At 38.2% G+C, this 23,759-nt stretch overlaps 1 protein-coding gene across 1 annotated transcript in view; it reads right to left on the bottom strand.

The window, feature by feature from the left end:
• Positions 1-23,759, bottom strand: part of LOC131187538 (deubiquitinase DESI2-like) — a 51,463-nt gene that overhangs the window by 26,997 nt on the left and 707 nt on the right. The window lies entirely within an intron of this gene.

Consider the following 23,759-nt stretch of genomic DNA (forward strand, 5'->3'; position numbering starts at 1 on the left):
CACCCTTCTCCCGAAGGACTCAGGGCGGTGTACAGCCAGAATAAAAACCCAAACAATACAATATACAATTAAACAAAATTAAAAAACTTATTATACAATTGGCCGAAAACTTTAAAACATTTAAAATTCTAAAAACCCATTAAAATTCATATAAAATTTAGAAATATAAAATATAAATTTAAAATACAACAAAATTTAAGCCAGCCCCACGCGAGTAAATAAATACGTTTTCAATTCGCGGCGAAAGGTCCGAAGATCAGATATTTCCCAGGGGGAAGTTTGTTCCAGAGGGTAGGAGCCCCCACAGAGAAGGATCTTCCCCTGGGGGCCACCAGCCGACATTGTTTGGCGGACGGCACCCTGAGAAGTCCCTCTCTGTGTAAGCGTACGGGTCGGTGGGAGGCATGAGGTAACAGTAGGCGGTTCCGTAAGTACCCAGGCCCTAAGCCATGGAGCTACTAGATGCAAATAACTGAGTTCAGAATAATTGCTTTTATTTCACTGAAGATCCTGCATTTTAACACTGTCTCCCAGACCTCAGTAGGCTTGAAACCAAGGATTACTTGTATGTTCCAGGCCACAACTACCTGATTTACCTGGCTTGAATTAACCATTCTGCCAATAGTGAGAATTAGGTTCATATTCATGGCAACACAACTGTTCAACTAGATTTGGTTCAAAAGCGAATTCTTGTTTTTCTGCAGGAAAATGTACAAGTGTATGCAAATTTTTTTAGGATAGGGATGCATAGTTGGACAAGTCTATAAGCTCTTGGGTAAAAGCAAATTGGTGGAAGACAATCCCAATAGATTTTCATAATGAAAAGCAGCCTTAAGCTCCTCAGAGAAGTATGAGGGAGGAAGTATTTGCAAAGATATTTAAGGAGCTGGAGATCTGTGGGAGGGAAGTGGCCTTAGACATCCATTCAACAATCTGTTTTGCAGTTTTTTAAAAGTCTATCAGGGACTTGTGACATCGATAATCTTTCCACCAATGTATGGCTATGTTCTCACTGTGCCAAAACCAAGCAAACCGCATTATGCTCTAGTGTGCCCTTTAAATTCAGCCACTGTGTCATGTAAAGTGCACAAAATGTATAAAGTGGAAAGTTTACTCAGATGTGGCCTACCACAAATAGTACATTTTGCAGCTATAAATCATTTGAAGACTGCCCTGCCTGATACTGTGAACAAAAGAGATTCATATTTGCAAAGACGACACCCCCCCCTCCACCCTGCATGTCACAGAAAAAGGCAGATTAAATCTCCTCAGTGCTGACCCTTGTTAAAGAAATTCCCTTCCCAGAGTTTTCCTTTCAACCCAAAGCGAAAGAGTTCTGATTCCTGCAGGGATTTTTTAATGTAGTTTAACCACACCTCAGTCAAATAGTATTTAAAAAATGGCCTATCAAATGTGTTGGCAAAAAAAATTAAGACAATGTCCCCAAATTTCTGACTGGTGATTATAGCATGGTTCATTGAAAAAAACCAATGAGAGGACATCTCCCTAACCTGGCTCCATTGTTACATCCTCAAACCCCCACAGCTTCAACTTTAAACTGTCTACCATGGACCTCACCCCATTCCTAAGAGATCCGTAAAGGGGGCGTGCATAAGTGCACCAGCGTACCTGCCATCCCTGTCCTACTGTCCCCATTTATTTGTATTCATTTCTTATGTTCATGTCCATGTTTATACTTATATCTGTTATATTGTACATTATTTGACAAACTAAATAAATAGATCCTGGGCGGAGGGAGGATCATTATAAAAGTGTTTATTTTGTTCCATTTTTTAAGAATATTTACACATATCTTTTCATGGCATGTTTAAGAATAAGATGTATCCACCAGAGATAGATGTACAACTCACACAAAGTATCAGAACACCCCTAAATAATCTCAAGATTTAAAACTAGCCTAAATCATGATTCCTCAAAGTGCTATTGATTGCATGAACTAGCTGGATGCATGGAAGTGGAAGGGAAAAATGAGGAAGAAAAGGAGGAGGAGGAGGAGGGGGAGAGTCCTACCATGAACATCTTGAGCTTGTAGTGACCATGTATAAAATAACAACCTGGGAGAGGAAAGAAAAGCTGAGATTGTTTGAAAAATGTAATGAAAATTGATGAGCGGATTTGATAGCTGTGAGGTCGGACCCTCGGTTACTTGGTGAATAGGAGGTAGGAAATGAAGAATGAACTGCACGAGCAGAGATTTTGCTGTCGTCCCCCCCCCACCTTGCTTGTAATCAGAACATGAAAGGAGTCCTGCGGCTCAGATCTTTGGACTCCAATTCTGATCCGCCAGGGGTCAACCAGATGTTGGAGAGTTTTGCGTTAACATTCTGCATGCCCTGGAAGCAATGAAAATGTGGGTAGAGAGCAGCCACACCTAGCAGCACATTTCAGTCTTCAGCCCCTCTCTTTAAATAATGTCCGCCCTGCTCTGAGTTGAATCAGAAGGAGGGGGACAACACCCCCCAAATAATCCAATCCTGAGCTCTATTCCTCTGTCCTGTTTCTTTGCTTACTTCAGTAGGATATAAGAAAATAAAATGTAGGAAGCAATCACACATCACACTTCCTTTTAGCACTCTCTGTGCACAGTATATAAATAAACCTCTTCCAAGTCTCTCACCGTGACATGCAATTATTTTGCAGCATGTAATTCAACACTTACACTTTAAGCATACATTTCTGGAGTCATTAAAGCTATTACCAGCTTGGGAAAAAAATAATAATAATGCATATGGAAATTCTAAAAGTAAAAGTAATGACTACTTGCATGCTTTCCGGCATGCTGAGCACTTTTTAAAAAGTTTCCCCCCTTCTCTCCAACCTTTTTGTTCATCAGAATTCATGCAAGATTTCCCACTATGTCCATTAATCTTTTCAAAATCTCGTAGGCTTGTCTTAGTAAAACAGAATTATATCTGGGTTGTCCCCCATTCTCTTCCTTTAACGTTTAAGCGACCTCTCATTTAAAGGCGTCTGGATTCAAGCCTAGGTAAACTTTAAAGTATGGCCATGAATGTAAAAAAATAATCATCATCATCATATAAAGCAGGGGCCTCCAACCTTGGCAACTTTAAGACTTGTGGACTTCAACTCCCAGCAAAGCTGGCTGAGGAATTCTGGGAGTTGAAGTCCACAAGTCTTAAAGTTGCCAAGGTTGGAGACCCCTGATAGAAAGAGTTTAATAACTACATCTACAGTATATGCTTATGAGTGATGCCCATCACTAATGAAGAATAAACTTGGTTCATGCATCCTGGTTCATTACATAACAAATACAACCTTAAGTGGAAAATAAGTTAAATCACACATGAAAAAATTATCTCAGTTAATTTCCAGCCTTCAGTTATCAGACTCAGGTAGAGTACAGTAATCAAATCATTAAAGTCACAAACGTATTTGGCTCAACTCTACCCATGTTCTACATACACTGTGAGATGGAGACCACTTGTTTGGCAAGGATAACATCACACAAGTCTGGTTCAAATCAATTCATAGTTCCCACATTGTGCTACACCATAATTTGACTGATGTGTTATGGTTGATTTTTGAAAGGGCTCCAATTTCATTTAGAGTTTTGGGGCTGTAAACTACTTTGACAAAACTTTTCCACTCAAACATATCATAAATATCTCTTGTGGAAACCACTTTTGGACTTTTCGTTTTGTTCAGCATCCATCCATTCTCGTCCCTATCTATGCTTGTTTGCAACTCCTGTTTCTTAAAAACTCCATTCAGTGGTGTTTGCAACACAATGATACCAAATCAGTGACAGATGTATGATTGTGCAAACATCACAATTTAGAATTGTGTTAAGAGCCTGACACAAATATGTAAGTCATAACATTTGTTGTTGTTTTTTAAATATGTTTTATTAAAAAAATTCCCGTTCATCATACATATTTTATGAACAGAGTGCTGACCGGGTCACATCTTATACATCATCAAAATCATCATTATAATATATTTTAATCCTTTATCAGAAATTAATCATTTTTCTTCATTTCTTATTGTTTCAACTTCTGCCACGTTATTTTTTTCCCATCATTTTCAATTTTATATTTGAATAACATCACTTTACGCCTTATATTTCTTCTCAATTACAATTGCTCCAATTATTTACCATCTTTCTTCATTTCCGGAAGTATCTCTCTAATTCCTTCTTCCCAATCATTAGCATTAAAATATTCATCCTAATTTACATTGTTATCAAAATTAATAATATTATTAAATTACTTATTTTTACTTTTCCATCAGCTGCAGTTTATCACAGACATATTCTATTCCTTCTTCTTTACAGAAATAATCGCTTTCATGATTTCAACATTGTTATTCTCTTTAGAATTAACATTTTAGATGTTCATTTTAATTTATATTATTAACAAAATTAATAATATTGTCAACTTACTTATCACTTTTCTATCTGTTAAAATTTAATGTAGACAAGTTCTATTCATTCATCTTTATTATATAATCACTTATAATTATTTTATGCCATATCTTATTTTTTCAACTTCTGCCATATTATTCTCACATATTTTCCCCCATTTCATTCAATGCTTTCATCTAAGATCACAATATATCCTATAATTCTTCTCTCTTACCAATTCAATATTTAAAATTCCATTCCAGTTTAAAAAATTATCAAAAACACTATTGTTATTATATTGTCTACTTTCCATTCCCATTCATTAATCTATCTTCTATATATTTACTAACAGTTGCCTCATCATCCTTCATCTTTAACCATCATCTCTCAATCTTTTTAGCATCCTCTTTTCTAGTGGTTTTTTGCCCGACCCTTTATCTCGCTCTAACTTCTCAATTCTCTTTTTTTCTTTTTGTATATATTACATTTCATCTTCTGGCTTCTTTTTGTCTTTTTTTGTTGTGCTTTGTGAACTTCCCTCACCATAGTTTTCCCTTGTCTCTTCCAGATATTTCCCTTTTTCCCTATTATCTGCTTCTTTTTTAGGGGAGATTTCCCCCTTTTCCTAGCTGCTCTTTTTACAATCCCAAAGACTTCTATAATATTCTCTATCTGATTTCTATTTTTTAATACTTTCTATTCAACGTTATTGATTTCTTGTTTCTCATCCAAATTTCTCTTTTCCAGCTCCTCTTCATTTTCCTTTTCTGAAAATTTAAATGAATTTTCCGTTACTTTTTTTTACCTATTAAAGATTCACGCATACTTTTAAGCATCAAAAGTAACTCTTCATACATCTGCAACTCCATTTTGTGACAATTTAAAAAGTTATTAATACTTCCCCAGTTATACCTCTATGTAATTAGCCAAAATTTAAAGTCTATGTAATTTTCTTATATCTCATCTTCTTTTCTTCTTGAAATATTCCTTTGTTCTTAAAAAATTAAAATATTCTCCTTGATTATTAATTATTATCCAAATTCTACAACAGTCAAATCCAACTGTGAAGCTATCTTCCAAAAAAAGAAGGGAAATAAAACCAACATCCTAATGAAAAACACAGTCACTCCTTAAATGTTTTCACAGTGTCCAAATTATCTTCTTCTATATGGCCAAGATCAAAATTTCCAGCTGCTTTCTGTTTTGTTTATTTGAACAGAGTATCATAGTACTTTTTCTTTTCTCCAGGAGATGGCACTCTTCATTTCTACTTGATACAAAATAGTCTATTAAATCCAATTGTTTATCAAAATATTCAATAATTTTTTTAAAGCCTCTTATAAATTGTTGTCTTTCTTTCAAAAATCATTTATTTCCTTTTTGAAATATTTTGCTTTTCCTAATTTTCCAAATCCAAGACTTCCTCTTAGCTTCTTTGTATTATAGTCCACACTTTCTCTTTTTTCCGCGTGTGTGTTTTCCCCCCCAAATGCCAGATAGCTAGTCCAAGTTCAGGAATTCTTTTAAGATTTCAATTTCCATTTTTCATAGTATAAACTGGCAGTTATTTCACCCAGTTCTAGCACTCCATCCAAATGCCACTCCTGCTCAATTCTTTGGTCTGGTTGTCCCAGCTTCAAAGCAGCCACCATAAGATGGCCGCCACCCCCACTGCCACTTCAGGAGAGCTGTTTCCATTCCAGTAAGGAAATTGCCAGTTCCTCATGGTCTGTGAAATGCCTCTCCTTTCTTCACCATCCCTAAAAGATGGCTATGGCTAGAAAGCCTCCCAGCAACGGTTCATCCAGCTGGATTTCATGCAGCTCATCAGAGCCCGCTATTTTCTAGTCCATTCCCACTGGGACGTCAACCAGAAGTCGTAGGTCATAACATTTGTGTGATTATATAATCATACATGTCTTTGCCCTCATGGATTCCCATGTTTTCATTTCCACTGCATTTAGCTTAACTTTATATTTTTCTTGCGAGAAGAACTGTCTTATGCATAGCCATTTTTTGTTTCTTTTGCTAAGCATTTAGTATTTTAAAAAGATCATACTTTATTTATTGATTTTTATCTATTTATTTTCTATCCTGTTTTTCATTTAAGAGCTCAAGGTTTCACACCTAATGGTTCCTCCAGCTATCTTTATCCGCAAACAAAAATCTTTTGAGATAGGTTGATTGAGAGAATATAACTGGCCAAGTAACCCACTAAGCCAGGGTGTCAAACTCAAGGCCAGGCCAGATCTGGCCCACGGTATGCTTAGATCTGGCCCATGGGGCCACCCTGAAAACAGCAATGGACTGGCCCATTGCTCTGGCAAAAACAGAGCTTGTGGGGGACTTCGGGTGGCTCCGCGCACGTTGGAGACGGCCCTTTCAGACCGCCGCCCCCGTGATTCTGTTAAAGTCGCTCAGACAGCGTAAATCAGCTGTCTGACAACTTGAAAACCCTTCCCTCAGGAGAAGAGGGAAAGGTGAGCAGCCGGGTTGGGGTAGAGCTGCCTAAGAGCTCCAGGAATAACTCCTGGGGCTCGAAAGGTGAGAGTTCCCTGTTTAAACCTGGCAAATGATCCAGATCCGGGAAGTTTCTGCATTTTTGCAGAACAAAGCGCTCGCGACCATCTCTGCTATCAAGATGAAGATATTCTAATTACTTTAAGCAGACGGAGTGGAGGCAAGAGGCAGGGTGGATGTTTGTTTTAGACGTCATCTCGATCTTTGAAAGGTATTTGAGAAGAAGGAAAATGGCGGATTTGGTTAATGAGGCATGAAAACGAAACTTAAGGAAGTCTTTGTTAACATCGTTAGCGCCTTATTAACTTTGCTTAAATTTGATGGATTTTATATCTAAGTGAAGAAATCTTAAAGAGAAAAGCCGAAGGTCTATAGAATTGATTTACCCATTTCAAATAAGTGGCTTGAAAAGATTTGACTTTGTTGCAATTTATAAAGTTAAAGTAAGATGGCTTTTAAACAAATACAGCCTGCGGATTCTAAGGGAGCTGCCTCGCTAGTTCAAATACACAAACTACAAGAGGAGTTGAAATAATTTCTGAAGGCTCAAATTTCTGCTCGAGACAAAAAGCTTAAGGAAATTGAGGAGAAATTATTGGAAATTAAAAATTCTGCTACAGCTGCTACATATTCACATCTCCAACCCATGCACATATAAAGTCTTAAAGGGACCAAGGTTGGAGATCCCTGTTCCAGATGAGTGGCTCTCCAGTCTCTTCTTAAAAGCCTCCAGTGATAGAGCACCCACAACTTCTGAAGGCAAGCTGTTCTACTGATTAATTGTTCTCACTGTTAGGAAGTGTCTCTTTAGTTCTAGGTTGCTTCTCCCCTTGATTAGTTTCAATCCTTTGTTTCTTGTCTTGCCTTCTGATGCTTTGGAAAATAGATTGACACGCCCCCTTCTTTGTGGCAGCCCCTCAAACATGGGAACACTGCTATCATGTCACCCCTAATCCTTTTTTTCACTAGACTATACATATCCAATCCCTGCAACCATTCTTCATACGTTTTAGCCTCCATCCCCCTAATCATTTTTATTGGTCTTTTCTGCACTCTTTCCACTGTTTCTTTTTTAAAATATGATGACCAAAACTGAATGCAGTATTCTAAGTGTGTTTGTACTAAAGCTTTATAAAATAGTGCCAATACTTCACATGAATTTCGTTTTGTTAGATAGGGCCCTGTGTTCAAGTCTGTTGAGATCCATTTGGCTCTTGAGCCTATCTTCTGAGGTGTTGGCTCTTCCTGCCAGTTTATTGTCATACTGCAAACTTTTTTTTTATTTGTCACAACAGTATATATAAGCATAAGCATGAAATAACTATACGATATATAAGCATATATATAAGTATAAGTATGTAATAACTGTATTAATTGGATATAATGAAAAGGAACGTTAGGACAGGAACGGTAAGCATGCTTGTGCTCTTATGCATGCCCCTTACAGATCTCTTAGGAATGGGGTGAGGTCAATAGTAGAGAGTTTTTGGTTAAAGCTTTGGGGATTTTGGGAAGAGACCACAGAGCCTGGTAGTGTATTCCAAGTATTAACAACTCTGTTACTGAAGTCATATTTTCTGCAATCAAGATTGGAGCAGTTAACATTTTTTTTGTTTGTTTACATTTATACCCCGCCCTTCTCCGAAGACTCAGGGGGCTTACAGTGTATAAGGCAATAGTCTCATTCTATTTGTATATTTTTACAAAGTCAACTTATTGCCCCCCCAACAATCTGGGTCCTCATTTTACCTACCTTATAAAGGATGGAAGGCTGAGTCAACCTTGGGCCGGGCTCGAACCTGCAGTAATTGCAGGCTACTGTGTTCTTAATAACAGGCTTTACCAGCGTGAGCTAAACCGGCCCCCTAACATTAAGCTTAAATCTATTGTGTGCTCGTGTACTGTTGCAATTGAAGCTGAAGTAGTCTTCAACAGGAAGGACATTGTAATGGATGATTCTATGAGTTAAACTCAAGTCATATCGAAGGCGGCGGAGTTCTAAGTTGTCTAAACCCAGGATTTCAAGTCTGGTGGCATAAGGTATTTTGATGAGTTCCCCTTCTATTCCCTCATTTAAATCATTTATGAAGATGTTGAGGAGTACTGAGCCTAAAATAGAGCCTTTGGGGATCCCACTGCATATTAGATGCAATTCCATTGAGGACTACACATTGAGTGCAGTTGATCAGCCAGTTACAAATCCATCTGGTGGTGATGCTGTCTATCCCACATTTTTCACTTTCATTTCACACAATCCCTTTATCGCCATATTCATCTGAATAGTTTGAACTAAAATCAGAAATGAGGCAATTTCATGACAGACTAATTTCAAGAATGTCCTAAAATGGAATAATATAAACGGGCTGAGGACATTGTATATTTTTCTTGCATGCCCAGACCATGGGAAAAAATGTATAGGAAGACCTTTTCCAATGTTGTTTATAAAATTTACTGCAGAGATGATGATAAGATGATTCGTTGGAAACTTGCCAGACAACTTGCTAACCTGCTTTAGAGAGTAAAGGTGAAGATGTTTCTACCTGTTAATTTGGATTAAATACAGTGAAAAGATAAATCCCTTTGCCCAAACCTTGCACATATGTTGACCTATTTCCGGTGACTGGTTTCTCACATTATGCTAAACATATTTAACCTTGCTTTATTGGATAAACCAGTGACTGAGCTTGCACAGCACAGGAAACTCAAACATTGTTTACAAATTTGGAATATTATTCCTATTTGCTTGATAAGTTTCTCCAGTATCTTCTAAGTTAATTTTTTAAAAGTTAGATTTAGAATAATCTAAAGCAGAAGCTGTATTGGTTGCCAATTTGCTTCTGGGTGCAATTCAAGGTGCTGGTTGTCACCTTTAAAGCCCTTCATGGCTTGGGACCAGGTTATCTGAGGGACCATCTCTTGCCAGTCACATCTACCCGACCCATCAGAGCAGGGAGGCAGGGAATGCTGTGGGTCCCATCCCCAAGGGAGATACACCTGGTGGGACTCAGAAGAAGGGCCTTCTCTGTGGTGGCTTCCTCTCTCTGGAACATCATTTCCCCAGAGATTAGAATGGCCCCCACTTTAATTCTCTTGCAGAAGGTGTGAAGCATGCCTGGGGAACCCAGGGTGGGATGGAGCCCATTAAATGGCTCGTGTGATCAACTGTCGCTGGGGTGGGAAGTGGAGGGTGGATTTTATTACATTAATTTATTTGATTTTTTTATTAGTTTTAGTTTTACTATTTTTAAATGTGGTTTTTATATTCTGTAAGCCACCTTGAGTCGCCATGGGCAAATAGGCAGCAATAATAAATTTAATAAATAAATAAGTAACTTTATTGTCACTTTAAATGTATACTAATCGGCATACATTAAAATGAATTTTATTTCATACAGCTCTCAAAGGGTGACCGCCTCGAATATGATTGTAACTTTGTTGCTTGTATCCTTACGATTTATATTGATATTGTTTCCCGATTGCTAATTTGTACCCTATGACTATCATTAAGTATTGTAAGTGTTGTACCTTGATGAAGGTATCTTTTCTTTTATGTACACTGAGAGCATATGCACCAAGACAAATTCCTTATGTATCCAATCACACTTGGCCAATTAAAAAAATCCTATTCTGTTCTGTTCTGTTCTGTTCTGTTCTGCTCTGCTCTGCTCTGCTCTGCTCTATCCTATATACACCACATAAACATGACAAACAAACAAACAAACACACATAAGTTCCTTTCTAAGAGGCTTCTTCTGAACATGTTCTTTTGGTACCTGCTTCATCCATGAAAGATTTATCTTCCTCTATTGTCAGTGTGATCTTTTCCCAATCTTTTAAGGGGAAAGAATAACTGGATCATTGTCAAAGTTATAATAAACAATCTTAGACACTGCCTTCCAATTGGCAGTTTCACACCTAAGATCTCAAGAGTTTACCATTTACTTAAGAATGGCGAAGAGCAGAGCACAAAGATTTTTTGAATGAGATGAGCTAGAGGTACACGAAAGCAGGTGCTAATTAAAAATGTATTTTTGCTGATGATAATTTATTTATACAGTGGAAATATATTTTTAGAAGTGGATTTGGGAGATAGAGATGAAGGGATGTTTATTTTCAGAAAGTGGCTGCAGAGTTGCAAATGCATTCACTGCTGTCTCGTTCAGCTTCATTTGTCTCATTTCATTAAGCTTTTGACCTTGATGCCTTTTTTAAAACCAGGGATAAGCCTTGGTCTTGCATATGAATAGGTACTTATAGGATGCACTGCATTTCTAATAATTTATCCAAACTTTCTTTATAGGAAAAAGGGGTACCTGCAGATGGCTTTCTTCTGTTCAGGAAAGAAGTGATACAGAGAGATTTCTGTGGCAAATTTATTGAGACTTCCCTGTAAATGAGCTGCAATCTCACCAATTAACTTGGAATAAGATACCCGTATAGTACACTTACTGGGACTTGGCTTGCAGTTAGACTTAGACTTAGAATAACTTTATTGCCACTTTGAACGTACACTAATCGGCATACATTAAAATGAAATTTCGTTGCATACAGCTCTCAAAGGGTCACCACCTTCAATATACATAAATATTGACAAAATAAATAAATAAATACAAAATTATGCCTACATCCTCATATATTATATGACACGCAGTCTAGTTCGGATGTATACATGTACATGGCAAGAGAAACGAATCTTGCAAGTTTACCAGACAGATGGGCATAGGGAACAAAGCTGTTACAGTATCTGGTAGTCCTGCTAAAATACTTTGAAACCTCCTCCTAGAGGGGAGCAATAGAAACAGACCATTACATAAACGGACAAACAATATAAACAGACCAGAAACATTAACAGAGTTGACATGCAGTTTTCGCAGCTGATGTGCTTGCTTGTTCCTGTGTTAGCATTCAGGAAAAATATATGTAACTGTTCATGTACTCTTCCTTACTTTGGAAGAGGCTAGTATTTCTATCTTGATGGGTTTCTGTCTTCAGAACTAACATAACATAACAACAGAGTTGGAAGGGACCTTGGAGGCCTTCTAGTCCAACCCCCTGCCCAGGCAGGAAACCCTACACCATCTCAGTCAGATGGTTATCCAACATTTTCTTAAAAATTTCCAGTGTTGGAGCATTCACAACTTCTGCAGGCAAGTCGTTCCACTTATTAATTGTTCTAACTGTCAGGAAATTTCTCCTTAGTTCTAAGTTGCTTCTTTCTTTGATCAGTTTCCACCCATTGCTTCTTGTTCTACCCTCAGGTGCTTTGGAGAACAGCCCGACTCCCTCTTCTTTGTGGCAGCCCCTGAGATATTGGAACACAGCTATCATGTCTCCCCTAGTCCTTCTTTTTGTTAAACTAGACATACCCAGTTCCTGCAACCGTTCTTCATATGTTTTAGCCTCCAGTCCCCTAACTGATGGGCTTCTGTTTTTTTATGAAAATATAGTGAAATTTTGATTGATTGATTGATTGATTGATTGATTGATTAATAATGTGCTGTTTTTAACTCCCAGCAATCACATGGATCTATTTCCTCCATGATAATATAACAGAATAAACCTTTTAAAAATGGATGGCTTGGATTTTTTTTGGGTTAGATTCTCCTTCCAGGGGTTAAGAGACAGAGAAGTGCTGGAAGAAGGATTAAAACTATTTCACACATTGCACACTATCCGAGACACACTGAAATAGCCATGATTCTGAAATGTTGGTAGGCATAAATATACCAAGACAAACCACTTTGGGTTTTTTGCACATTGCACGATCCAATCTGCCCATTTTCCCTCTGATCTGCCCCTCCCCCTCCCTCTGATTGCAAATTTGCTCTGCAGTCAAATTACATTTAATGGAAAAACAAATCCCATTGAACTCAAATTTCGCTTCGTGCATGTAGCAAAGAGTATAATCCAAGTTTATATTTCAACAGAAAATGGGTGATAGTTTTTCCAGAAGTATTTGGCAAGACAACACTGTGCTATTTATAAATGGGAAAATGATCAAAGAAGAGTGTGCTGTTCTTTCAAACATTGCCTTTATATGGGTAATGAATACAATTTGTCTGTACATTCCCTAAGCAGGCATAAGTAATTTATTCACACATTAAAAGACAGGTAACCTGGGGACCATGTCTTCAAAGATAATACTGTGCGCAGTCTTGCAAATGGTTGCACGATCTCTAACACTTTTGAGCGCAAGCAATATTCTCATAACCCAAGCTGCAAAGACTGGTTGCCAAGCAATGTTGCTAAGCATAATCTCTCCATCGGTGAGAAAAGAGCTATTGAATGCTATGATGCAACCACCCACACCATGGACTCTTTAAATCTGCTTAAAGCCTGCACTGATAATTGTCTACCTACCTACCTACCTACTTTTTTATCTATCATGAGAAATACAGCCAGTACTATGGTTAGTTTATCAGAGAGAGTTTCTCTCTCCCTCCCTTCCTCTCTCTTTCTGTCTCTCTCTGTATTATATTTTCCAGATGGGTATGGCTTTTTTTTTATTGTTTCTGTGTCCTATGATGTAAGCCTCTGAGTCATCTTGGAGTTTGGCTTCTACAGTTTTTTGTCGGCATCTAAATAACGATTTATCAATTCAAGTGTTATAAAAAAAGATTGGTGATAAAAGCTTCCCAAAACCTTGGGATGTGCACTATCTCTGTTATTTTTAACATGAATTAGGAAGTCCTGTGTGTGTTGTGTGTTCCAATCTGCTGGAAAAGTAAATGGTATTTTTTTTCCCCAAACAGTGAACCAGAAAGAACTGTGCCAGGGGTTCTTAAGTTTCCCTTTTTAGACTGAGAACGTCATAATCATTGGAAGGATGTTGAGATTTCCCCTGGCAATGTGGCATCCAGATTGTGTCTTCAGAACTCCCAAGATAAATACAACTAATAAACATTTAAAAGAAATTCAGAATGGTGAAATTGCATGAAGTTATTGAATTTCATAACATTTTGGAGTTCCTGCCTGAATATTATTTATTTATTTATTTATTAATCGTATTTGTATACCACCCTATCTCCCGAAGGACTCAGGGCGGTTAACAGGCACATAAAAACACATAAATACAGAGTAAAAACAATTAAAAAACTTATTCTAAAAGCCGAATATTTAAAACAATATAAAAATAAAACCCATTTAAAACCCATAAATTTAAAAACTAATTCAGTCCTGCGCAAATAAATAAGTGTGTTTTAAGCTCACGGAAGGTCCGGAGGTCCGGAAGTTGACGAAGTCCTGGGGGTAGTTCGTTCCAGAGGGTGGGAGCCCCCACAGAGAAGGCCCTTCCCCTGGGCGTCGCCAGACGACATTGCCTCGCTGACGGCACCCTGAGGAGTCCCTCCCTGTGAGAGCGCACGGGTCGGTGAGAGGTATTCGGTAGCAGTAGGCGATCCCGTAAGTAACCTGGCCCTATGCCATGGAGTGCTTTAAAGGTGGTTACCAAAACTTTGAAGCGCACCCGGAAGGCCACAGGTAGCCAGTGCAGTGTGCGCAGGATAGGTGTCATGCGGGAGCCACAAGGGGCTCCCTCTATCACCCGCGCAGCCGCATTCTGGACTAACTGCAGCCTCCGGATGCCCTTCAAGGGGAGCCCCATGTAGAGAGCATTGCAGTAATCCAGGCGAGACGTCACGAGGGCGTGAGTGACCGTGCATAGGGCATCCCGGTCTAGAAAGGGGCGCAACTGGCGCACCAGGCGAACCTGGTAGAACGCTCTCCTGGAGACGGCCATCAAATGATCTTCCAGAGACAGCCGTTCATCCAGGAGGACGCCTAAGTTGCGCACCCTCTCCATCGGGGCCAATGACTCGCCACCGACAGTCAGCCGCGGACTCAGCTGACTGTACCGGGATGCCGGCATCCACAGCCACTCTGTCTTGGAGGGATTGAGCTTGAGCCTGTTTCTCCCCATCCAGACCCGTACGGCTTCCAGACACCGGGACAGCACTTCGATAGCTTCGTTGGGGTGGTCCGGTGTGGAAAAGTACAGCTGGGTGTCATCCGCGTACAGCTGGTACCTCACACCGAAACCACTGATGATCTCACCCAGCGGCTTCATATAGATGTTGAACAGAAGGGGCGAGAGGATCGACCCCTGCGGCACCCCACAAGTGAGGCGCCTCGGGGCCGACCTCTGCCCTCCTGTCAACACCGTCTGCGACCGATCGGAGAGATAGGAGGAGAACCACCGATAAACGGTGCCTCCCACTCCCAATCCCTCCAACCGGCGCAGCAGGATACCATGGTCGATGGTATTATTATGAATATTGCAGGCTGGATAGGCAAAAACCTTGAATGATCCAGCAAACTTCTAAAATTTTGGTTGCGTTTTATTTCATTTCATTTTAGTGCTTATCCTTAGGCCTGCCTGTGGATCATTAATGGAAACTACTGCTTCAGTCCAATATGAATAAAAAATGATCCAGTCAGTAAGTCTCATTCCAAGTGTCTTCTGATTATGATGCATTTCTGAAAACAAACTCAGTAATCGGATTTTGGGTAACTATTTCACAAGATTCTCAACAACAAAGAACAAATATTTATTTCCCTTCCTGACTTTGATAAATACATGTGTGGTTGCATTTATGGCTTTCTCACACAGTAATATTGTTGTTTTAATGCTGGCACTTAGTTGGAAAAATGAAAGATCCATGGATAAAATAAAGGCAGAACTTAGTCAGCGCAGTGCATATACAGCTATATATGTAAATGGCAGAATGGGAAAAGAAAAGTCACAGAAGTTACCAACTGCCAAAGAAGTGATCAGTCACAAACTTGCTTAATCTGACATATCAGCAGTTTAGCCATAGCTAAGTCACTCCTGGTGGCATAGGAGATCAATTTATCAATTTTAAAATCACTTTTATTGTCATTTGTTCCACTTGCCTGGACCACTGAGCAAGAACTTATAAAAGGTTACTCACCCTTGCTTAGTTATTCCTATTGCAATCAATTAAGAACTCTACCTAATTTCTATTTCACAGAAAAATTCATTCCTTCCTTCCTTCCTTCCTTCCTTCCTTCCTTCCTTCCTTCCTTCCTTCCTTCCTTCCTTCCTTCCTTCCTTCCCACAGCATTTGTCTTATTTTTCTATGGGTTATGGGAACAGTTCCAGTTTTATAAAACAGCTTGCTTGGTGAAATACAGCTGCTGACTTTCTTCCTTTATGTAACCAATTCTCCTTTACGGTTGGCTATTCTCTCTCTCCCCCCCCCCATTCTGAACAATTTGGTCATTGATCCACCTACCTTTTAATTAGGTTGAGCATTTAAGCTGCATTAAAGATGCTTCCTAATAGGGAACAGAATTTCAGACTCAGAGGAGATATTAATATCAGAAAACATAGAAAAAATTCCTAACATTGGCCTAATTTGGTTTAACATCTAATATAAAGCCTCAATCGCAAGATGATCACAAATGAATGCCTTTGGTAAAGGTAATGGCTATCAGGCTTGAGCTTAATGTGAGTTAACTGTTTGAAATACAAATTATGCATTCATGTTCAAAATAACAGCTTCTATTTAAGAACCCCAGTTATCCTTTTTCTTTACTGATTGCCTTCTCCTCTTTCTCTCTTGCTTCAAAGGAAACTAGAGTAAATGGTACTTTCTGGATTCACACAGTGCATTGAATTTTAAACCATGCCACAGAACTCAAGTGAGGATTAAAAGTAATGGAGCACAGCATGGTTTGGGTGAGTGTGGCTACTAGGTCTTAACTGATTCAGCTAAACTCATTGTGTGAACTCATTGGGGAGTTTGCATCTTGAACTCTCTAGTTAAACTGTCCTTTAACATTATTTTAAGATATAACTGCTATTCATATCCTGAGGTCATGCTGTTTTGGATTCGGAGTACATATGTTTCATCTAGACCAAGCCTTGTCAGCTCTATGACTGAAGATGGATCACTGATCTGTTAGGGCCACAATATCTGGGCTGCAAAAATCCAGATGAATATTGAATGTTAGTTGTTATCTAATGACCATCTGGTTTTTGCAGCCCATAACTGGCAGCATTAGTTCTGTTCACTAATGTTTGGAGTCCTCTAAAATCTACTATTACACCTAAAGCTATCTTGGTTCCAGGTTAAGAGCTGTGATGGTGCAGTGGGTAGATTGCAGTATTGCAGGCTAATTTTGCTGACTGCTGGCAGTTTGATCCTGACTGGCTCAAGGTTGACTTAGACTTCAATCCTTCCAAGGTTAGTAAAATGAGGACCCAGATTGTTGGGGGCAATATGCTGACTCTGTAAACTGCTTAGAGTGGGTTGTAAAGCAATAGCATAGCATAGCATAGCATAGCATAGCATAGCATAGCATAGCATAGCATAGCATAGCATAGCATAGCATAGCATAGAATAAAATAGAATAGAATAGAATAGAATAGAACAGAATAGAATAGAATAGAATAGAATAGAATTTTATTGGCCAAGTGTGATTGGACACACAAGGAATTTGTCTTGGTGCATACGCTCTCGGTGTACATAAAAGAAAAGATACGTTCATCAAAATCACTATCATTAATGATAGTCATAGGGTACAAATAAACAATCAAATCATATTAGGAAACAGTCAATGTAAATTGTAAGGATACAAGCAACAAAGTTACACTATGAAGCAGTATACAAGTTTAAGTGCTATTGCTTTCAATAGGAACAACTGAGATAAAGTTTTCAATAAGAAGATCCCATGAAATCTTGTTTTACTTGCCTTTTGATTGCATGGCCAAATGTTAACTATTTAAAGAAATCTCCATGAGATTTGGCATAGATGGCAAAAGAAGACAGATACCCCATTATTAATCTTTGGAATATTCTAGTTCAATTAAACATCCTAACAGCCAGTTACCTTTCCCAACTTTTCCTCAAGTTATGTTTGTATCTAAGCAAGAAAATATCTTCCGTGGTGTGCAACACTTTCAAGTCAAGAAAGTGCCACAGAAAAACCTAATCTATCTTCAGAGTGGAGGATTCATTTTCATAAAGTAAGTCTTAGATATTGGTACACCTTATTTTATGTGACAAAAAATAATTTCTCCACTCCAGCGATTAACATTTCATTAAAGGCAATGTATTTCCTTCTGGAACAACTATTTAGCAGGGTGAAGATAAATTTCTGCAATCTTTAAATACACAAGACATCAAGGCTTCAAGAAGAAACTATTTCATATCTGCACAGATGCTCATAATTGCGCTTTCATCCTCAGGCTAAGCTTTTCTTTGGCTAAAGTACTCCCATGTGCTGAAAGAGGATCATGCCAGCCATGGCAGAGCTTTAAATCCATGGTAATTGGTATCCCTCCCACCTGCCACAATTGCACTTAATCTATTTTGTGACAATTGATGGAGCACTTCGATTCCCCCTCTCCCAGGGACACAAATTCCCGTACAATACATACATCCTGGAGTGCTATGTTGCCTTGTACACTCACTATATAATTCATATAATATTTTTTTTTGCATTATATTCAAAACCCTCATAATAAGCCAGATCAGTTGTACCTTTTATTCACCCAGGTTGAACAAACCGCAAAATGGTTGATTACCATTTTTATGGTAATAAAAATCCCTGTTTCCTTAGTTAAAATGAGTGGCCAGTTCTCATCAGCATGTGTAATTAGCTGGGCTCGTATTTAGCATAGTTTGAACTATTGCTTCTTTGGTTTGTGGCTTTTTGTTTGTTTGTTTGTTTTTGTTTGAACCCAGCTATGATGCTCAAACTCTGTCAATCATAGTCTATTCCAGGAGTCTCCAACCTTGATCCCTTTAAGACTTGTGGACTTCAACTCCTAGACTTCCTCAGCCAGCTTTGCTGGCTGAGGGACTCTGGGAGTTGAAGTCCACAAGTCTTAAAGGGACCAAGGTTGGAGAACCCTGGTCTATTCAATGTGTTAGGATTAAATAACCTGGGACTTGATGCAGTACGTTAAGACAGCAGTGGTGTGAGACTGGGATATATGACCATGACATGTTTTAATGATTAAGGAAACAAGAATGAAAAAGAATATCTAACTGCTGTTGAGGACAATCAAGAAAAATGAGGTGGTCCAGAAACTGCTGCCATGGAACTCTGGTAAGAGCCATAATGATCTCAGTCCATTGTAACATTACTGCATAAATGATTTGAAGTATCATGACATCGTGGAAGAAATGGTGTAAATGTACCATTGGTTTGTGGGATGTCAATTGCCTTGTTTACCTCCTTCAGATTGCCCGTGAATGTTGCTAAATTGTTACCAGCAATTACCAGGAAACCCTAAATTATTACTACCCATATTTTTTGGAGTATAAGACGCACTCTTTTCCCTCCTAAAAGAGGCTGAAAATTTGGGTGCATTTTGTACTCCAAAGGTAGTTTTTTCAAAGTTTTTTTTCAGCCCTAACGAGGTGCTACCAAGTGAAGCAATCTAAGTGCTTTGCCTGCTCCCTCCAACTCTCAGCTGTGCTTTAGAAGCTTTTTTTTTCAGTGAAGCGGTCTTCCTTGCTTTGCCTGCTCCCTCTGACTCTCAGCTGCAAAGTTTTTTTGCAGTTCTAACGAGGCACTAGCGAGTGAAGCGATCTCCGTGGTTTGCCTGCTTTTCTCATTGCTTCTCTCTCCAAAGATTGGTTGTGCTTTAGAAGCTGTTTTTTACCCCCAAGCAGGGGATAAAAATCAGCAAACTAATGTGCTGAAGCTGACCAGACTAAGGACGCTAGCCAGATGAATACCTGGTAGGCAGATTATTTTTTTCTATTTTCCTTCCCAAAACCTAAGCTGCATCTTATACTCTGGTGCGTCTTATGCTCCAAAAAATATGATAGTTCTTTCTTATCTGACAAAGATTTCTTGTCTGTTGGGTTCATCTGCAATACTTAATCTAATTTTGAAAGCCTTCTACAAAAAATCTCCAACACTGAATGCTCCAACACTGGAAATTTTTAAGAAAATGTTGGATAACCATCTGACTGAGATGGTGTAGGGTTTCCTGCCTGGGCAGGGGGTTGGACTAGAAGGCCTCCAAGGTCCCTTCCAACTCTGTTGTTATATTATATTAAATCTGTTTAACATTTGAGAAGCATGCTTTCTTTCCTGGTAGCCTACTCGCAAGGACGGAAAAGGGAAAGCAAAAGTAGCAAGTTTTAGAAAGAGTAAGAGAGAATGGGTCGCTCTCCCTCCCCCTTCCACTCACAGAGTTGGTACAGCCCAAACTAGAAGAAGCCCTTCCTTCTTGAGGGAACATGGAGCCCAACAATTCTTTATAAATCCAAACCTACCTGGACAAGAGCATCTCATGATTTGCTCATCTTCTGAAACTTTTCTGAACCCTAATAAAGAAAGGCCCTTATTTATTAGATATGAATCTTTTCTAGCACTGTGTGCAAATTATGAAAGATAGCAATAGCACTTAAAATTATCTACTACTTCGCAGGGTTTTACAGCATTCTCTCAGCAGTTTATAGAACCAGAATAGTGTCCCCAACAATCCGGGTTTTCATTTTACCAACCTCGGAAGGATGGAAGGCTGAGTCAACCTGAGTCAGCAGGTCAGGATCGAAGGAAGATTTAGGAGCAGTTTTAAATAAGCATTTTTAAAAATCAAGATAACATAACTATTCTGCTGCTTAATCTCTTTTCCCAATTGTTTCACTTTGTCTTTTGATTTTTGTCATACTTGGGGTTTTAACTTCTTATGTGAGCATTTGCTTTGAGAAGTAGGATATATAAGCTAAATCAAGCAGTCCAGTGTAGTTCAATTTTCTTTTCAACTTGGCGCAAGTCAATATGTGATTATATCGCTAGACATTATATAGTGAGCTTATTCTGCTCTGATCCATTTTTATAGCAGGTGGCAGCACTTAGGTGATTTCGGCAGATTTCAAATAAGAAACGATCAGGAAATTCCGAGACTGTAGATTAGATAGGGAAACTGGGGAAAAAAACATTCCAGAAGAAGGCAATGGCAAACCACATTCGTATTCCGGATAAAAATAGGAGGAAATTTTGGGGGAAATAGGAGGAGGAAGATGTGTTGGATAGGTTTGCTGCTTTGGGTTGTTTGTAAAAGTAACAAAGGCAGGCTACCAATAAATAAATAAATATTCTTCAAGATAAATGTGTCATTACAGTTACAAAAAATAGGGATTGACTTGGCTTTTAAACTACATGAAAATCTTTGTTAATCTAACAAAACTACTGAGTGCTATTTAAAGAGCATCAGCCACACTTAAATTGATAGACCATTGGAATTCATTGAATCCTGGGTATAATGCCAAAGTAGCATGTAAGATCTAGTAATGTTCTTTAGTCATAGAAGACCAAATATTACACTTCTGAAGCTTAATAGTCCATTTCAAAATGTATAGTGAAAGATAAAACCCATTTCCCTTCCATATTTCTTTCTGAAATTAGAAGCCAATTGGATCAAATTTCCAGCAAGATGTGTAAGAACAATAGTCAATGGTCCCATTCCATCTTACATACTATTGAAAGTAATGGACTTTACATATAAAATAAAGAGATTATAGCCATTTTTTTCAGTGAACAATTGTTCCCAAAGTAGATGTAAATGGTAACCTGCCATGCTAGAAAAATAACTCCAAAAGGCTACCAATTAAGCTAAAAGCAAGCATTTTTAAGTTCCATCAATCAACACAAGAGATATTTAAGCTTTTGCAAAATTTTCATATTAAAATCAGCAGGGAGGCATACATACGAAGCGAATAATTTTGGCTGGAGCATACCAGCCAAAATGTTCAATGAACAAATGTTCAAAATTTGTTATCACTGGAATAAGGCCATTGATTTGAGCACAGCGGTGAATGATCTTGAGCCAAAGCTTGTTCTCAGAACACACACATATGATGCCTCATGGATCATAGAAGGATAATCAGATGATAGATAGATAGATAGATAGATAGATAGATAGATAGATAGATAGATAGACAGACAGATAGATAGATAGGGTTGCAGGATAAGAAGATTTCTACATTCAAAGATAGAAGATGGGAAATGGGATAACAAAAATATATTTATCACAACATTATAGAGATATTCATGTCTTTCACCTCAGTCTTCCTATGCAAGAAGACAAATAATGCTGGGAGCCAACATGGGGGACATGGACTTGCAGTGCAATACCTCTAGAGGGAACCCAGTTGAGAATGGTTATTGAAGATATTAAATTCTATTAACTTATGCATTACAGATTTATTTCAATACCAAGTGAACATAATTACTATCACAAATATCTCTTAATATTCTCACATAGGCACTTCTTTGCTGACCAGTTCACAGAAAAAGGATGTAATTGTTCAGGTGGCAGACTGATTATAATCAAAGCATATATCCAGCAACCAAAAAAGGGGGGAAATGTGCTACTTATTTGCAAGCAATTCAAGACAAAGGTGTAATTTGCAAGAGTTCTAGTTCAGTCTTATAATAAAATAAGACCTTTATATTATTATCTTTCATTATGGGAACAACACTTTCTTTTTCACAGAATTTTTTAATCTTTTTCTTATATCTCATTTATTAATTATGAAATCAGCTTGAAAACAAAGTTCACAAAGTGAACTGAGATGCTTAAGATCACAGTGAGATCCTAAACACCAGAAACAAAATGATGTTTCCAATTACAACTTTGCATTAACCAATACCAACAAATGGAGAATTACTGAATATTCCAAGGTTAGCTGATTCTTCCATTCAGGACTTTTCTCACTGAAATCCACTAAAACCTTTTACTATAATTCATATCTTGATTGAATAATAGAGCTTTTGTCTTCATAAATTTTTCAGAAGTGGAAATGAGCACTTTAGAAAAAGCCAGTAGCTGAATCTAAATTGACAATCAAATTGGTTATTATTTTGCACATCTGCTAATCCTTTGAGTCTTGGAAGAAAAAAACAACAACAGAAGAAACTTCTTATTAGTCAAGAGAATTCAAGCTCCTTTGTGAAAGTATCTTTTATTAAGAATTTAATACTGATAATCCAGAGGAAGATATAAATTAATTTTACCAGTGTACTTCAGACTTTCCTGATTTTTTATTGATGTTACTGATCTCTATTATCCAAATAGCCTTTCCCCCCACCTATTGACTCTAAACATATTGTCTCTACTTATTATCAGCATCACAAAGATCCAGTGTAGAAAAGCAATGAAAAGTTGTTAATCCAGACAACCTAAAGAGAATATGTTCAGATACCAATAATGCTTTTAAAATAATAATAGTACACAATTAACTGAACTTTGCTATAAAGCCATGATAAAAGACTTGCCAATTAAACCAGTTCCCCTGGTGTTAAAGTTCATCTTAAAACATTTCCAAAATGCATGAAAGAATTTCTTCAGTCAGACTCCTGAGGTCCTAAGGTGGAATGCTAAGCAAGAGATTGCACGGTTATTTTGGAACAATCCTATTTGTATAAAAAAAGACCAGGCTTTATAAGGATTTCTCTGGTATATCAAAGTATTTCGTTACACTATCCCCCCCACCCTCACCCCTCTGAAGCTTCCTTCTTAGTCCAGAGCACTTCATTGCCTAGAAAGTCAAGGGCATCCAGTTCAGGATATAAGCCATACAACTTATAGCCTTTTCTCTACCTGGGCTTCTAAAAGAAAGAATCTTTCCAATAGTAATTCTTAACTGCATCTTTGTTGAGATGGGCTCCCTTCAAAACACAGTACTTTCTGAAGAAACCCAGGTATGGGCAACAGTAGCTTCTCTGTCACCAATGGTTCTGGAGTTACAGCCCAGCCAAGTGCCGTGCATGCTGCTTGGCTCATCATAATAGATTCTCTTGCCCAATCATATCCCAGAATTGTCTCCCCTACCTCCCACCTTGAAACGAAGGCATCTGCTTGCTT

This window comes from Ahaetulla prasina, chromosome 1, assembly GCF_028640845.1.
Source record: "Ahaetulla prasina isolate Xishuangbanna chromosome 1, ASM2864084v1, whole genome shotgun sequence".
NCBI classification, from domain to species: domain Eukaryota; kingdom Metazoa; phylum Chordata; class Lepidosauria; order Squamata; family Colubridae; genus Ahaetulla; species Ahaetulla prasina.